This window comes from Neophocaena asiaeorientalis, unplaced genomic scaffold (assembly GCF_003031525.2).
Source record: "Neophocaena asiaeorientalis asiaeorientalis breed wild unplaced genomic scaffold, Neophocaena_asiaeorientalis_V1.1 scaffold606, whole genome shotgun sequence".
Lineage (NCBI taxonomy): Eukaryota > Metazoa > Chordata > Mammalia > Artiodactyla > Phocoenidae > Neophocaena > Neophocaena asiaeorientalis.
In genome coordinates this window covers 5,833,295-5,844,429 of record NW_020173687.1, presented here as the reverse complement: position 1 = coordinate 5,844,429, position 11,135 = coordinate 5,833,295, and positions in this window count along the sequence as shown.

Genomic DNA, 11,135 nt, shown 5'->3' with positions numbered 1-11,135 from the left:
AGTGTTTACCCTGCATGAATGGGGGAGGGCCCGTGCCCTTGTTTGGGGTGCGGCCCTCCCTCTGGCTGGCGTCACCCTGCCGCCGACAGTCACTCTACCCTCGGGCTAAGGGCTCCCTGGGACCCCAGCAGCGGAAATACCACCCAGCTGTGCTGGGAGGTCAAACCCAGGACAGGACCCAGGTATCAGGCATGATGCACCTGCTTAGGCAGATGTGACCACAGTAGGCGGCTAGGTCTCCATATTCTCAAACTCGACCACAGCCTCCATCCAAAGCCTTCTGGAGATCCCCATCCCCTCCCCATTCCACCCTGCCCAACGAATAAAAGGGGCAGATTGCATTGGAAACGGACAAAATTGCATATTTCTTTTGGATAAGCAAGGAGACCTGAGCAGGACTCTTGCAGGGGATACGGCTCTCCCTCAAGGCCTTGTCTTTGCACGGAAGCTCATAAAACCTACTCTAAAGATCTGGTCTAAAATACCCTCTTTCGGCTGTGATTTCGGGTATGACTGAGGAACTCTGGGCATTTCAGCTCTTTAACCTGTTAAAACAGACCATTCAACCTTTTTTATGCCTTAGACCCCTCCCAGCATTCCGCTTCCTTTTAAATGCGTGCCCGGGGCGGGGTGGGGTCTGGAGCCCTTTGTGCTTTGCTCTTCCAAGCTGCTCTGTAACCAGTTTTCTGCGCCTGTCCCAACCAGCAGCGTTTTCTGTGAAAACACGGTCCTCTCTCAGTTTCTTTCTCAGGATCTGCAGCTCCTTTTGCCCCAGTGAAAATGATCCTCAGCCATGGTGGAACGTTATTCTGTGTATGTGGAAATTGGTAAAGGCCGTGAAAAAATATTTTAAAACGTAAAGCCCCGGCTGCAACAGTACCTCGATCTAATTTTACTGGCTGTTGTTTCAGAAAAATACCTTTCGCGTTGGTTTAAGAAAAATTTTCAGGTTGTCGTTATTTTTATCTTCTCTTCATCGTTGCCTGTTAAGTCTTTTTTCAGGAGCTGGAAATAAATAATCTGCAAACAGCCAAAGGGGGAAAGGGTTCTGTTGTGCAGGGCCGGCGCTTTGGTTTGTTTTGTTTTTTTTTCTCTCTCCAAAGAGGACACTGTCCACTAGTTCTCTGATAGAGTTCTCAGGTGTTACATCCTCAGCCAGCTCTGGTGGATTTGAGCCCCTGAAGCCAGGACATCAAAGAGTTAAATGTAAATAGCTTGACTTTGCAGGATGTCTGGCTCCTACCTCACGTAGGTAGAGTTTGGAATCTGGGGTCCCACAAACCCCTTGCATTTTTGGTTGATTGTCTTTAATTACTTTTGAGGGCTGAGCAAGGTTGCTTGTGCCTCAGGGCTCTCATGACAGACGAGGAATGTTTTCCATGCCATTTATAAGGAGCACATCATGGAGCATCAAACAGAGCAAAAATGACAAGAACAGCGAGTGTCTCATCATAGCCTTTATTTAAGTAGAGGATGCAGTAAACAGAGAGAAAAACTAACCACATGGCGGGGGTGGATTCATTTGCTTTGATTGCCTATTACTCAGAGAGGCATTTATACGCTGATTTTTACAATATTTGCTGAAGCCCTAATTTCTCTGGTTGAAGGATGGAGGGACAGAGTTGGTGGGGCACGGTGGTGGGCAAAGAGGTGCTGACCTCCCCTCAAAGCCCAGTTCAATCCAGTTTAGCGTCTAAAAGAGAAAAAGTACTTGCTAATGATTTTTTAGAATTTATTTCTGGGGAGAGTAACAAGTATGGAGAAGTTGTTCCCATATAGCCAGAATTAGGATCATCAGATTTACCAAATAAAAATACAGGCTGGCCATATACACAAATATTGAATCGTTATGGTGTACACCTGAAATTAATATAGTGTTGTGTGTCATACCTCAAAAAGAAGCAGAGGAGGAGGAGAAGGAAAAAATACAGGATGGCTATAGCTCAGTTTGAATCTCAGGTAAACAATAAAGAATTTTTAAGTACAAGTATGTCCCATGCAATATTTCGGACAGACTTATATTTGAAAAAATTATTTGCTGTTTATCTGAAATTCATTTAACTGGGTGAAATTTGGCAGCTCTGTCAGAGGTAGGAATATAAACCCTGGTACCTTGTAATTCCATCATCTGTATGTCTGGATCACAGGAAAATTAAGTGCTACTCCATAAAAAGAGAAGTTAAGGGGGGAGGGAACACACACATTAGTCAAAGGCTAAATAACCTTCACTAAGCTGTACTTTATCCCCAAGAGCATACGTTTGTATTGGTAACTGTGGAAGCACGTGGAGATGCCATGATGGACCCGTGGAAACTGCACTGTGGAAGCAGAAGGGTGGGGCGTGGCCTGAGGATTCGAGCAAGGCCTCTGGCTGCTTCCTCAGGTGTGACCCTGAGAAAGTTGCTTACACTCTCAGAGCCTCAGTTTTCTCCTCTGTTAACAGGAATATCTGTACCTCTCTCCTGGAGTGTCCTCATCCAAGTAACACGAGGCTCAGTGATGGACGTGTAGCCCTTTAGAAGTGGTGGGTTTTCACAGGCGGAGAGGCTGCGTCTCCTGATGGTGTAGGGCCCTGGCCTTGAGAGACAAGGGCACCAGAGGTTCTGTCGCTGTGCGGCCAATGACTTCGGTGTCCTCACTTGTGATCCTTTTGAAATTTAAACCACAGTCACCTTTTAAAAATGGAAATGCCAGTTTTCCTTATCCCTGTTCAGATATTTGAAATGGCTTCTTATCACCCTCAGAATGAAATCAAAGTTTTTTGTTTTTTTTGTTTTTTGCGGCACGCGGGCCTCTCACTGTTGTGGCCTCTCCCGTTGTGGAGCATAGGCTCCGGACATGCAGGCTCAGCGGCCATGGCTCACGGGCCCAGCCGCTCCGCGGCATGTGGGATCCTCCCGGACCGGGGGACGAACCCGTGTCCCCTGCATCGGCAGGCAGACTCTCAACCACTGCGCCACCAGGGAAGCCCGAAATCAAGGTTTTTAACATGACTTACGAGAACTTTCCTGATGTCCCATCCACCCACCCACGTGGTTGTACCTCCCTCACCGAGTTCCTGCCACTCTGGCCTCCTTGCTGCCATCTGAGACTCTCCAGCTGGGACTGGGTGAGGCAAGAGAGGGATCCTGGATGCAGAATTCAGGGCAGTCCTCATTCCTCTGCAGGAGCTCATCCTTTCTTTGACGGATGCAGAGCTGGTCCCTCTCGGCCTAAGAAATGGCAGCCCACCCACTCATATATGGACAATTAATTTATGACAAAGGAGCAAAGAACATACAGTGGAGAAAGGGACAGTCTCTTCAATACGTGATGTTGGGAAAACTGGACAGGCATGTGCAAAAGGATGGAACTAGACCACTGTCTTAGACAATACACAAAAATTAAATCAAAATGGATTAAAGACTGGAATGTAAGACCTGAAACCGTAAAATTCCTAGAGGAAAACGTAGGTGACAACCTCATTGACATCAGTCTTAGTGATGTTTTTGTGGATCTGATTCCAAAGGCAAGGGAAACAAAAACGAAAATAAATAAATGGAATTACATCAAACTAAAAAGCTTCTGCACAGTGAAGGAAACCATCATAAAAACAAAAAGGCCACCTACTGAATGGGAGAACATATCTACATATCACATATCTGTTACGGGGTTTATATCCAAGCTATAAAGAACTCATAACTCAACAACAAAAAAACCAAGCAACCCAACTAAAAAATGCGCAGAGGATCTGAATAGACATTTTCTTCCAAAGAGGACATAGAGGTGGCCAACAGGCACACGAAAAGATGTTCAACATCACTAATCATTAGGAAAATACAAATCAAAACCACAGTGAAGTACCATGTCACCCCCATTAGAATGGCTATTATCAAAAAGACAAGAAATAACAAGTATTGGGTAAGATATGGAGAAAAGGGAACCCTCCTGCACTGTTGGCGGGAATCTAATTTGGTGCAGCCGCTATGGAAAACATTAGGGAGATTCCTTGAACAATTAAGAATAGAACTACCATATAACCCAGCTATCCACTTTTAGGTATTTATTTAACCAAAGAACATGAAAACATTATCAAAAAGATAGATGCAGCCCTATGTTCTTTGCAGCGTTATTTACAATAGCCAAGACACGGGAACAACCTAAGTGTCTATCAACAGATGAGTGGATAAAGAAGATGTGGTATAAATATACAATGGAATACTACTCAGCCATAGAAAAGAATGAAATCCTGCCATTTATAGCAACATGGATGGACCTTGAAAGTATGCTGTGCGAAATAAGTCAGATGGAGAAAGACAAATGCCGTGTGATTTCACTCGTAATGTGGAATCTAAAAAAAAACCAAAACAGGGCTTCCCTGGTGGCGCAGTGGTTGAGAGTCCGCCTGCCGATGCAGGGGATGCGGGTTCGTGCCCCGGTCCAGGAAGATCCCACGTGCCGCGGAGCGGCTGGGCCTGTGAGCCATGGCCGCTGAGCCTGCGCGTCCGGAGCCTGTGCTCCGCAACGGGAGAGGCCACAACAGTGAGAGGCCCGCGTATCGCATAAATAAATAAATAAATAAAAACAAACCCCAAACAAATGAACAAACAAAATAAAGTAAAAACAAACTCATAGATACAGAGATCAGATTTAGTGGTTACCAGAGGGGAAGGAGCTGGGTGGGTGAAGGTGAGTGAACTGTACTTTGTAATGTACACGGACATCTAGTTACAATGCTGTACATCTGAAAGGTGTATATTGAAAAAAGAAATGGCACCCCAAACCCCCCAAAGTCATAGTTTGTGCTTTGGGAGCAGTTCTGACCTGGAACAGAAACTCCGTGCTTCTGAGATTGAGGCCACTGCAGAAATTCAAATAAACCTACAGAATTTTCCCTTCATTTATTTAAAGGGATTCATCTAACAACAGTATTGAGCACCTACTATGTGCTTGTTAGTATTCTGAGGTCCTAATAAACCACTGAATAAGATTATATTTTTAAAAGGTAACATTTCCATTTTAAGCACTTTGCACAGCCCGGGCACCAGATCAGGTGCTTTATAATGTTGATCTTAATAAACATGCCCATTCCTAGAGTTTTTGCCCATTAGATTCACTTAGTAATTAGCAAATAAGAAAAGTACGATGAATAGCTCCATTGCATGGGTGAGGAAACTGGGGCTCAGAGAGGGCAAGTAACTTTTTCAAGGTTGCACAGCTAGGAAGTGATGGAGCAAGGATTTGAACCCACAGTGACCTGCCTTCAAAGATGGTGTCTGTCCAGTTTTCCCAGCACCACTTATTGAAGGGACTGTCTTTTCTCCACTGTATATCCTTTGCTCTTTTGTCATAGATTAGTTGACAATAGGTGCGTGGGTTTATCTCTGGGCTTTCTATCCTGTTCCATTGATCTATATTTCAAAGATGGTGCTTTAACATCTCTCTTCTCCTTCACAGACAAGTGTACACAGTCTAAGCTTCACACCGCATGTGTGAGGCATCTAAAAAAGAAGTGATTTCGTTGGAAAAATTGAGGTCAGTTGACCAAATTAGTCAAAAATCATTAGCTCTGCTCATGAGATAGGGTTTAAAGAAGTGACAAAAACCAACAGCAACCTGTTCACCTGTGAATATTTTCCCTTCTCAATTGTCTGACAATAAGAGAACTAGTCTATGGCAAAGTAAAAATGGTATTTTAAGTCACCATTGGATTGAATTGAAATGTTTGTTCACTTTCCCTTCACTCTCAGCTGGACTTCCTGTGTATTAGTGCAGGGGTCAGAGAACTGTAAAGGGCCAGAGAGGAAACATTTCTGGCTCTGTGGGCCATCTGGTCTCTGCTGCAACTAAACTCTGCTACTGTAGCAGGAAGACAGCCATAGACAACGCACGGCTGGCTGGTTGGCTGTGCTCCAATAAAACTTTATACAGTCAATTCCCATTATACATAGGAACGTTCTGTAAAGATGCCACCAATACTGAATTAGGGAACACTGAGCCGGTGTTCCTAGGGGAAAAGCGGAGTTAGTTGCTCGTGAGCCTCAGGTTGTAACATTTTGTCAGTCGATCAATACTTAACCTAGTTATGTACTGACACCTGTTTAAAGACACCTTATTTAATATACATTGTTGATTCATTAACATTGAACTCACAGCCCACAGTGCTATAACTCATGCTTGAACAAAGCTCATCTAACACCTGTAATTTCTCCATGAGCCACATGGCAGCCTTCTTAGGCTTAGAAAATACTAAATAGCGCTTCAGCGCTATGTTTGGGGGAAAGGACAGCAGAGGGCTGTCTGTTTCGTCTCAGCTGGGCGACTCACAGTTTTTGCCTCTTTGCCTGTGTTGGAGAATGACACAAAAGCGCCATAAGTATTGCTTCGGGGGTTACAAATAAATTTTAGCAAGTAGACGAATTGGTAAATGTGGAATCTGCAAATAATGAGGGTTGACTCTATAAGGTCACTGGAATTTGATTTTTATATAATTCTCATGTGTCACAAAATATGATTAAAAAAAATTTTTTTTCCAGCCGTTTAAAAGTGTAAAAACCATTCTTAGCTTTGGGGCTGTATATAACCAGGTGCTGGGCCAGATTTAGCCTACAGGCTATAGTATGCTGACCTCTGGAATAGGCCATTAACTTCCCTGACGTTGAGATTTCTCATGGAAAAGGAAGAGGGGAGCCGTTTGGTGACACTGGGACTCTTCATCCCATGTCACTGGTGGTAAGAGTTTGACTTTTCTCACTTGGGTAGGAAACTAAATCCATCCCATATCCACTGTCTGATGCTAAGATGGTGAAGTAATAACACTCCTTACATGCAGTGGGAGCTTGGTTTACTTTCTGAAGACAAACAGGCAAGGAATGAGCTGTTTTCTCAGAGCACCCAGCACACACGTTATCCCCCTGTAATTGCGCCATCACGATGATGTTAGAATGAGCTGAGAGAATCAATGCATTATTTGAGGCCCAGTTTTCCCCGTTCCTAAAATTCCCTCCGAACTTAGTGTATCTATAAATAGAAGTTAAAAATAAAAAGAAGAAAAGAAAAAAATAAAAAAAGAAGAAACGCCGGCCTTGTTTCACCCAGAGACACATCCCTTTTGCATTCAGGACAATCAAGGTCATTTATTCCAATGATGCAACCAGCTCTGAATGCCCAAAATGCAAACACAAACCAGGGCAGAAATGATAGAATTTGCTGAAACGTCTTTGCCTCCTAATTTTTAGGTTACACATTGGCACTTGTTTTTAGAGTTCTCAAAGAAAAGCCCAGACATGTTGGAGGAGGTTGCTTCTCAAAACTCTTCCCAAAATAGAAATAGAGTCAGAGTGAAAAACAAAACTGACATTCCCCGATAATCTGAGTCAGTCTTTCCATTTGAGGATTATTCATACCTTTGTCTTCCTATCCTGGGGTCAACAGCTAGCCAGTGTGGGGCATTCTTCATGCATTCATCCATGCAATCATTCATTCAACAATGTTCCTCAAGCTTCTGCCACTTACCAGGGTCCCTGTCCACTCTGGGGATGGAAGAGTGAAATACCTGCTGGGTTTGCCTCTCCAGAATGTCAGGGATAAAGGCCTGGACCAACCTAGGTGGTATCTAGAATTTTTTCAAAAGCGTTTTCTGGAAATTCCATGTTTTCCCTCAAGAGAATTCAGGAATTGTCAAGTGACATATGCTCTAATCAACATATACAGGAAACATCTGGAATAGATCCCTTCTTTGCCCTGGATCTTTTAAAAATAAAAACTTAAACTTTGATCAGTCAGTCAAATCAACATGAGATTACATTAGTCTGGCAACTTTTCTCATTAAAAAAAACAAACAAACCTCTAAATCTTGTGTTTGTGAACCCAGAAATTCATTCTCGTTCTGCTCCTCTGAGACCTCTTGCTTTTGTTGAAGATGGTTTCATATTCGTTCTTCACTCTGTAAAACTCGCCTTTGGCCAAAAACAAGTATTAGTTACCCTTATCCAATCTAAAATCAGCTGATTTTAACTGCTTCTTAGCAAATCTTTAAAAGGCAGAAGAGGTTGGTTTAAGCACAATAGGACCTGTAGTCATTAAGAACCAACTAACTCCTGGTTTCTATCAGGTGACAGGTGACCTAGGACTGGGAACCTGGCCTGTCCTACCCCAAGGTGGTCCACTCCATTTGCCAAATTGCTTTTTCAGAAAGTGCATTTTTTAGGGAGGCATACAGATGGCCCTGGGTCACTTTCTGAAACCCAAGATAACCAGATCGCTCCTTGACAGCTCCGCTTAGGTTGGAGCAGTAGACCCCTGATCGTGAGCCCGTTAGCAGATTCTAGAGAATTCTTAAACAATCACTTCTATTTACTATGGTTGAAAAGCTTAATATCAGAGTTCCGGTCACCCCACACCTAGTGTCTCACAGAAGTAGGTGGGAATACAAATTTTATTACTTGGCACATTTGTGGGCAATACCCCAAGTTGGTGAGAATTTAAAGGAAGAGGTCACTCCCTTAGATTGTGGGAGTAAAACCTGGAATTGCCCTAAGCAAAAGATAAAGCCTTTTAGAGGGAGATTTGTTATAAGCATCAGGATGTAAAAGCACACATCTTCCACCCAACAATTCTCTTTAGAGCGGGAGGTCGGAAAACTACATCCTACAGCCTGTTTTTGTAGAGCCACAAAAATTTTTACATGATTGGGAGAAAAATGATCAGAAGAAGATTTCATGATACACAAAATCACATGAAATTCACATTTTAATGTCTATAAATAAAGTTTTATTGGCACACAAGCATGACTACTTGTTTATGCATCGTGGGCAGAGTTCAGTAGTTTCAATAGAGACCATATGGCTCGCAAAAATATTTACTCTCTGGCTCTTTACAGAAGTAATGTGCTGACCCCTTTATTCAAGGAATGTGCTCTAAGGAAACTACAGGAAGGTAATGCCCATCAGAAGGTGACCAGTTCAATAAATTATGAGACATCTGTTCAGGGGCGTACTGTGACGGAACTATGAGGAAAGGTGATGCAGAAAGGACCACATGCATCTTATTCCCATGGAGACGTTCCAGATCACGCTGCTGTATTTTTAAGGAAGAAACAGTATGTCCTAAAAGATCCTGGAGAAAGTGAACTTACTTTTGTTAAATAAAATGATGCATCTGTGTGGATGTAATCAGAGAAAGGATAAAGCAATTTATTTTGACATTTAAAAATAGCACCCTGAGTTTGTTGCTTGAGTCACTTCACAGACAAGACTTTTCTCCCATGTTCTCCTCCCACCACCAAAAGGAGTTGTCTCGAAAGATCTCAGGGGCAGATTTTGACAATGATTTTTGCTGTTATCTATTGGCAGATAAAACAGTTACGACCTTTCTCGTCTAATTCCTTCTTTCTGTGGCCGTCATCCTCGTGAGGTGGCAAGGTGCCACTTGTATTTGTGGGTTGGTTAGTTGAGTGTAGTTTAAATGCCTTTAAACTGCATTCCAACTAACATTTACACACAGGAACTTGAATTCAGAGCTCACAGGTCTGATCATAGTCAAGGAACCCATGAAACCCTTGGTTAATCTGTCCGTCAGGTAACCCGAGAATCTCAGCCCCTAATCTCTGGCACACCAAGGTAGCTGCGATCAGTCTACCAGGAAACAATGACTTGATTCTCCCATCAGAGGGACTGGACTTTTGGTTTGGTTTGGTTTGGTTGTTGCTCTTTTGTACTGGAGCCCTTTTCAAAAGAAACTCGGTCACCACATGGAAAAAAAGTTAAATATTTTGAAATCTTCCCAGCAGTGCATTCTAGTGCCTTCTTCTGGGGCTAGAATTGGCCTTTGGCTTTGGAAACCCAGACACCTGGGTCCAAACCTAGCTCCATCTCTCACTGGCCAGGAGAACTTGGGCTGGTCTCTGAATTTCTCTGAGCCTCAGTTTCCTGCTCCGTAAAATGGGAGCAATAATAACTGCATCTACTTCATAGGGATTTTGTGAAGAGTCAGCAGGAGAAAGCAATAAAAGCACCTGGCACAAGGCGTGGTGCCTAGTAAGCCTATAAAAAATGCCCCTGAATGTGTGTTGACTGCTCACACACTTAAAAAAAAAAGTAAAACTCTCTCCTGCATTCCAGCTTCAATAGCTACAACAGATAAACCAATATTTGCCTTAACATCTAACATCCCTTTCCTTGCAGAGGAACATCAGAGCTTCCCAACTGGGCCAAACATGCTCAGAGCTGCGGCTTAAAAAGAAGACAAAACAAGGCAAAAATGATCCCCAACCAAAGAGGATCTCTGAGATGTTGTTTTTCCTGAGGGGTTTTGCTAATGCCGCCCAGCAAGGGACCTCCACACTTTTAGGCAGCAGCATCCACTCGGAGGGTGATAGCTGTGTGTTGTAAATTGCAGAAGGAGGCATTTATTTAGGCAGAAGAAGAAAAAAAGAACTGATGGCGGAAAAATACCGGTCAAGAAGCCCAAAGCCCAAAGCAAAAGGCAGAGGGGCCACGGGGATGGCTTTGTTGAGACAGTTTAGTAGAGTGACGGAGATGGGACCAGACTAGCCTGTGTTCAGGTTCCTGTTCTGCCACTTTCTAGCTGTGCGACCTTGGGCAAGTGGCTAAGCCTCTCTGTGCTTCCGTTTCTCTATGTGAGGCTAGGAATTATATCCATCTTATAGGAATGCTGTGATGATGAAGCAAGGGAGTTCATGGAACGGGCATAGCCTGGTACGTCGACAGCACTTTTCAAATGTTCGCTACCGGCTGATACTTCTTCCTTTACGTGACAAGTTGGCTTGACAGGTTAGGCGTTTTTCATCGTGGAAACAGATGCTTAGTTTAAAAAAGGGAGGGGGGAGTGGTGGTAGGGGGGAGTTAAAGGCTATGATCAGGTAATTCACCACAAAGAAAATGCAAAGAGCCAAAACACTCTATATAAAAAGATGTCCAGGGCTTCCCTGGTGGCGCAGCGGTTGGGAGTCCGCCTGCCGACACAGGGGACACGAGTTCGTGCCCCGGTCCGGGAAGATCCCACATGCCGCGGAGCGGCCGGGCCCGTGAGCCATGGCTGCTGAGCCTGCGCGTCTGGAGTCTGTGCTCCGCAACGGGAGAGGCCACAACAGTGAGAGGCCCGCGTACCGCAAAAAAAAAAAAAAAAAAAAAAAA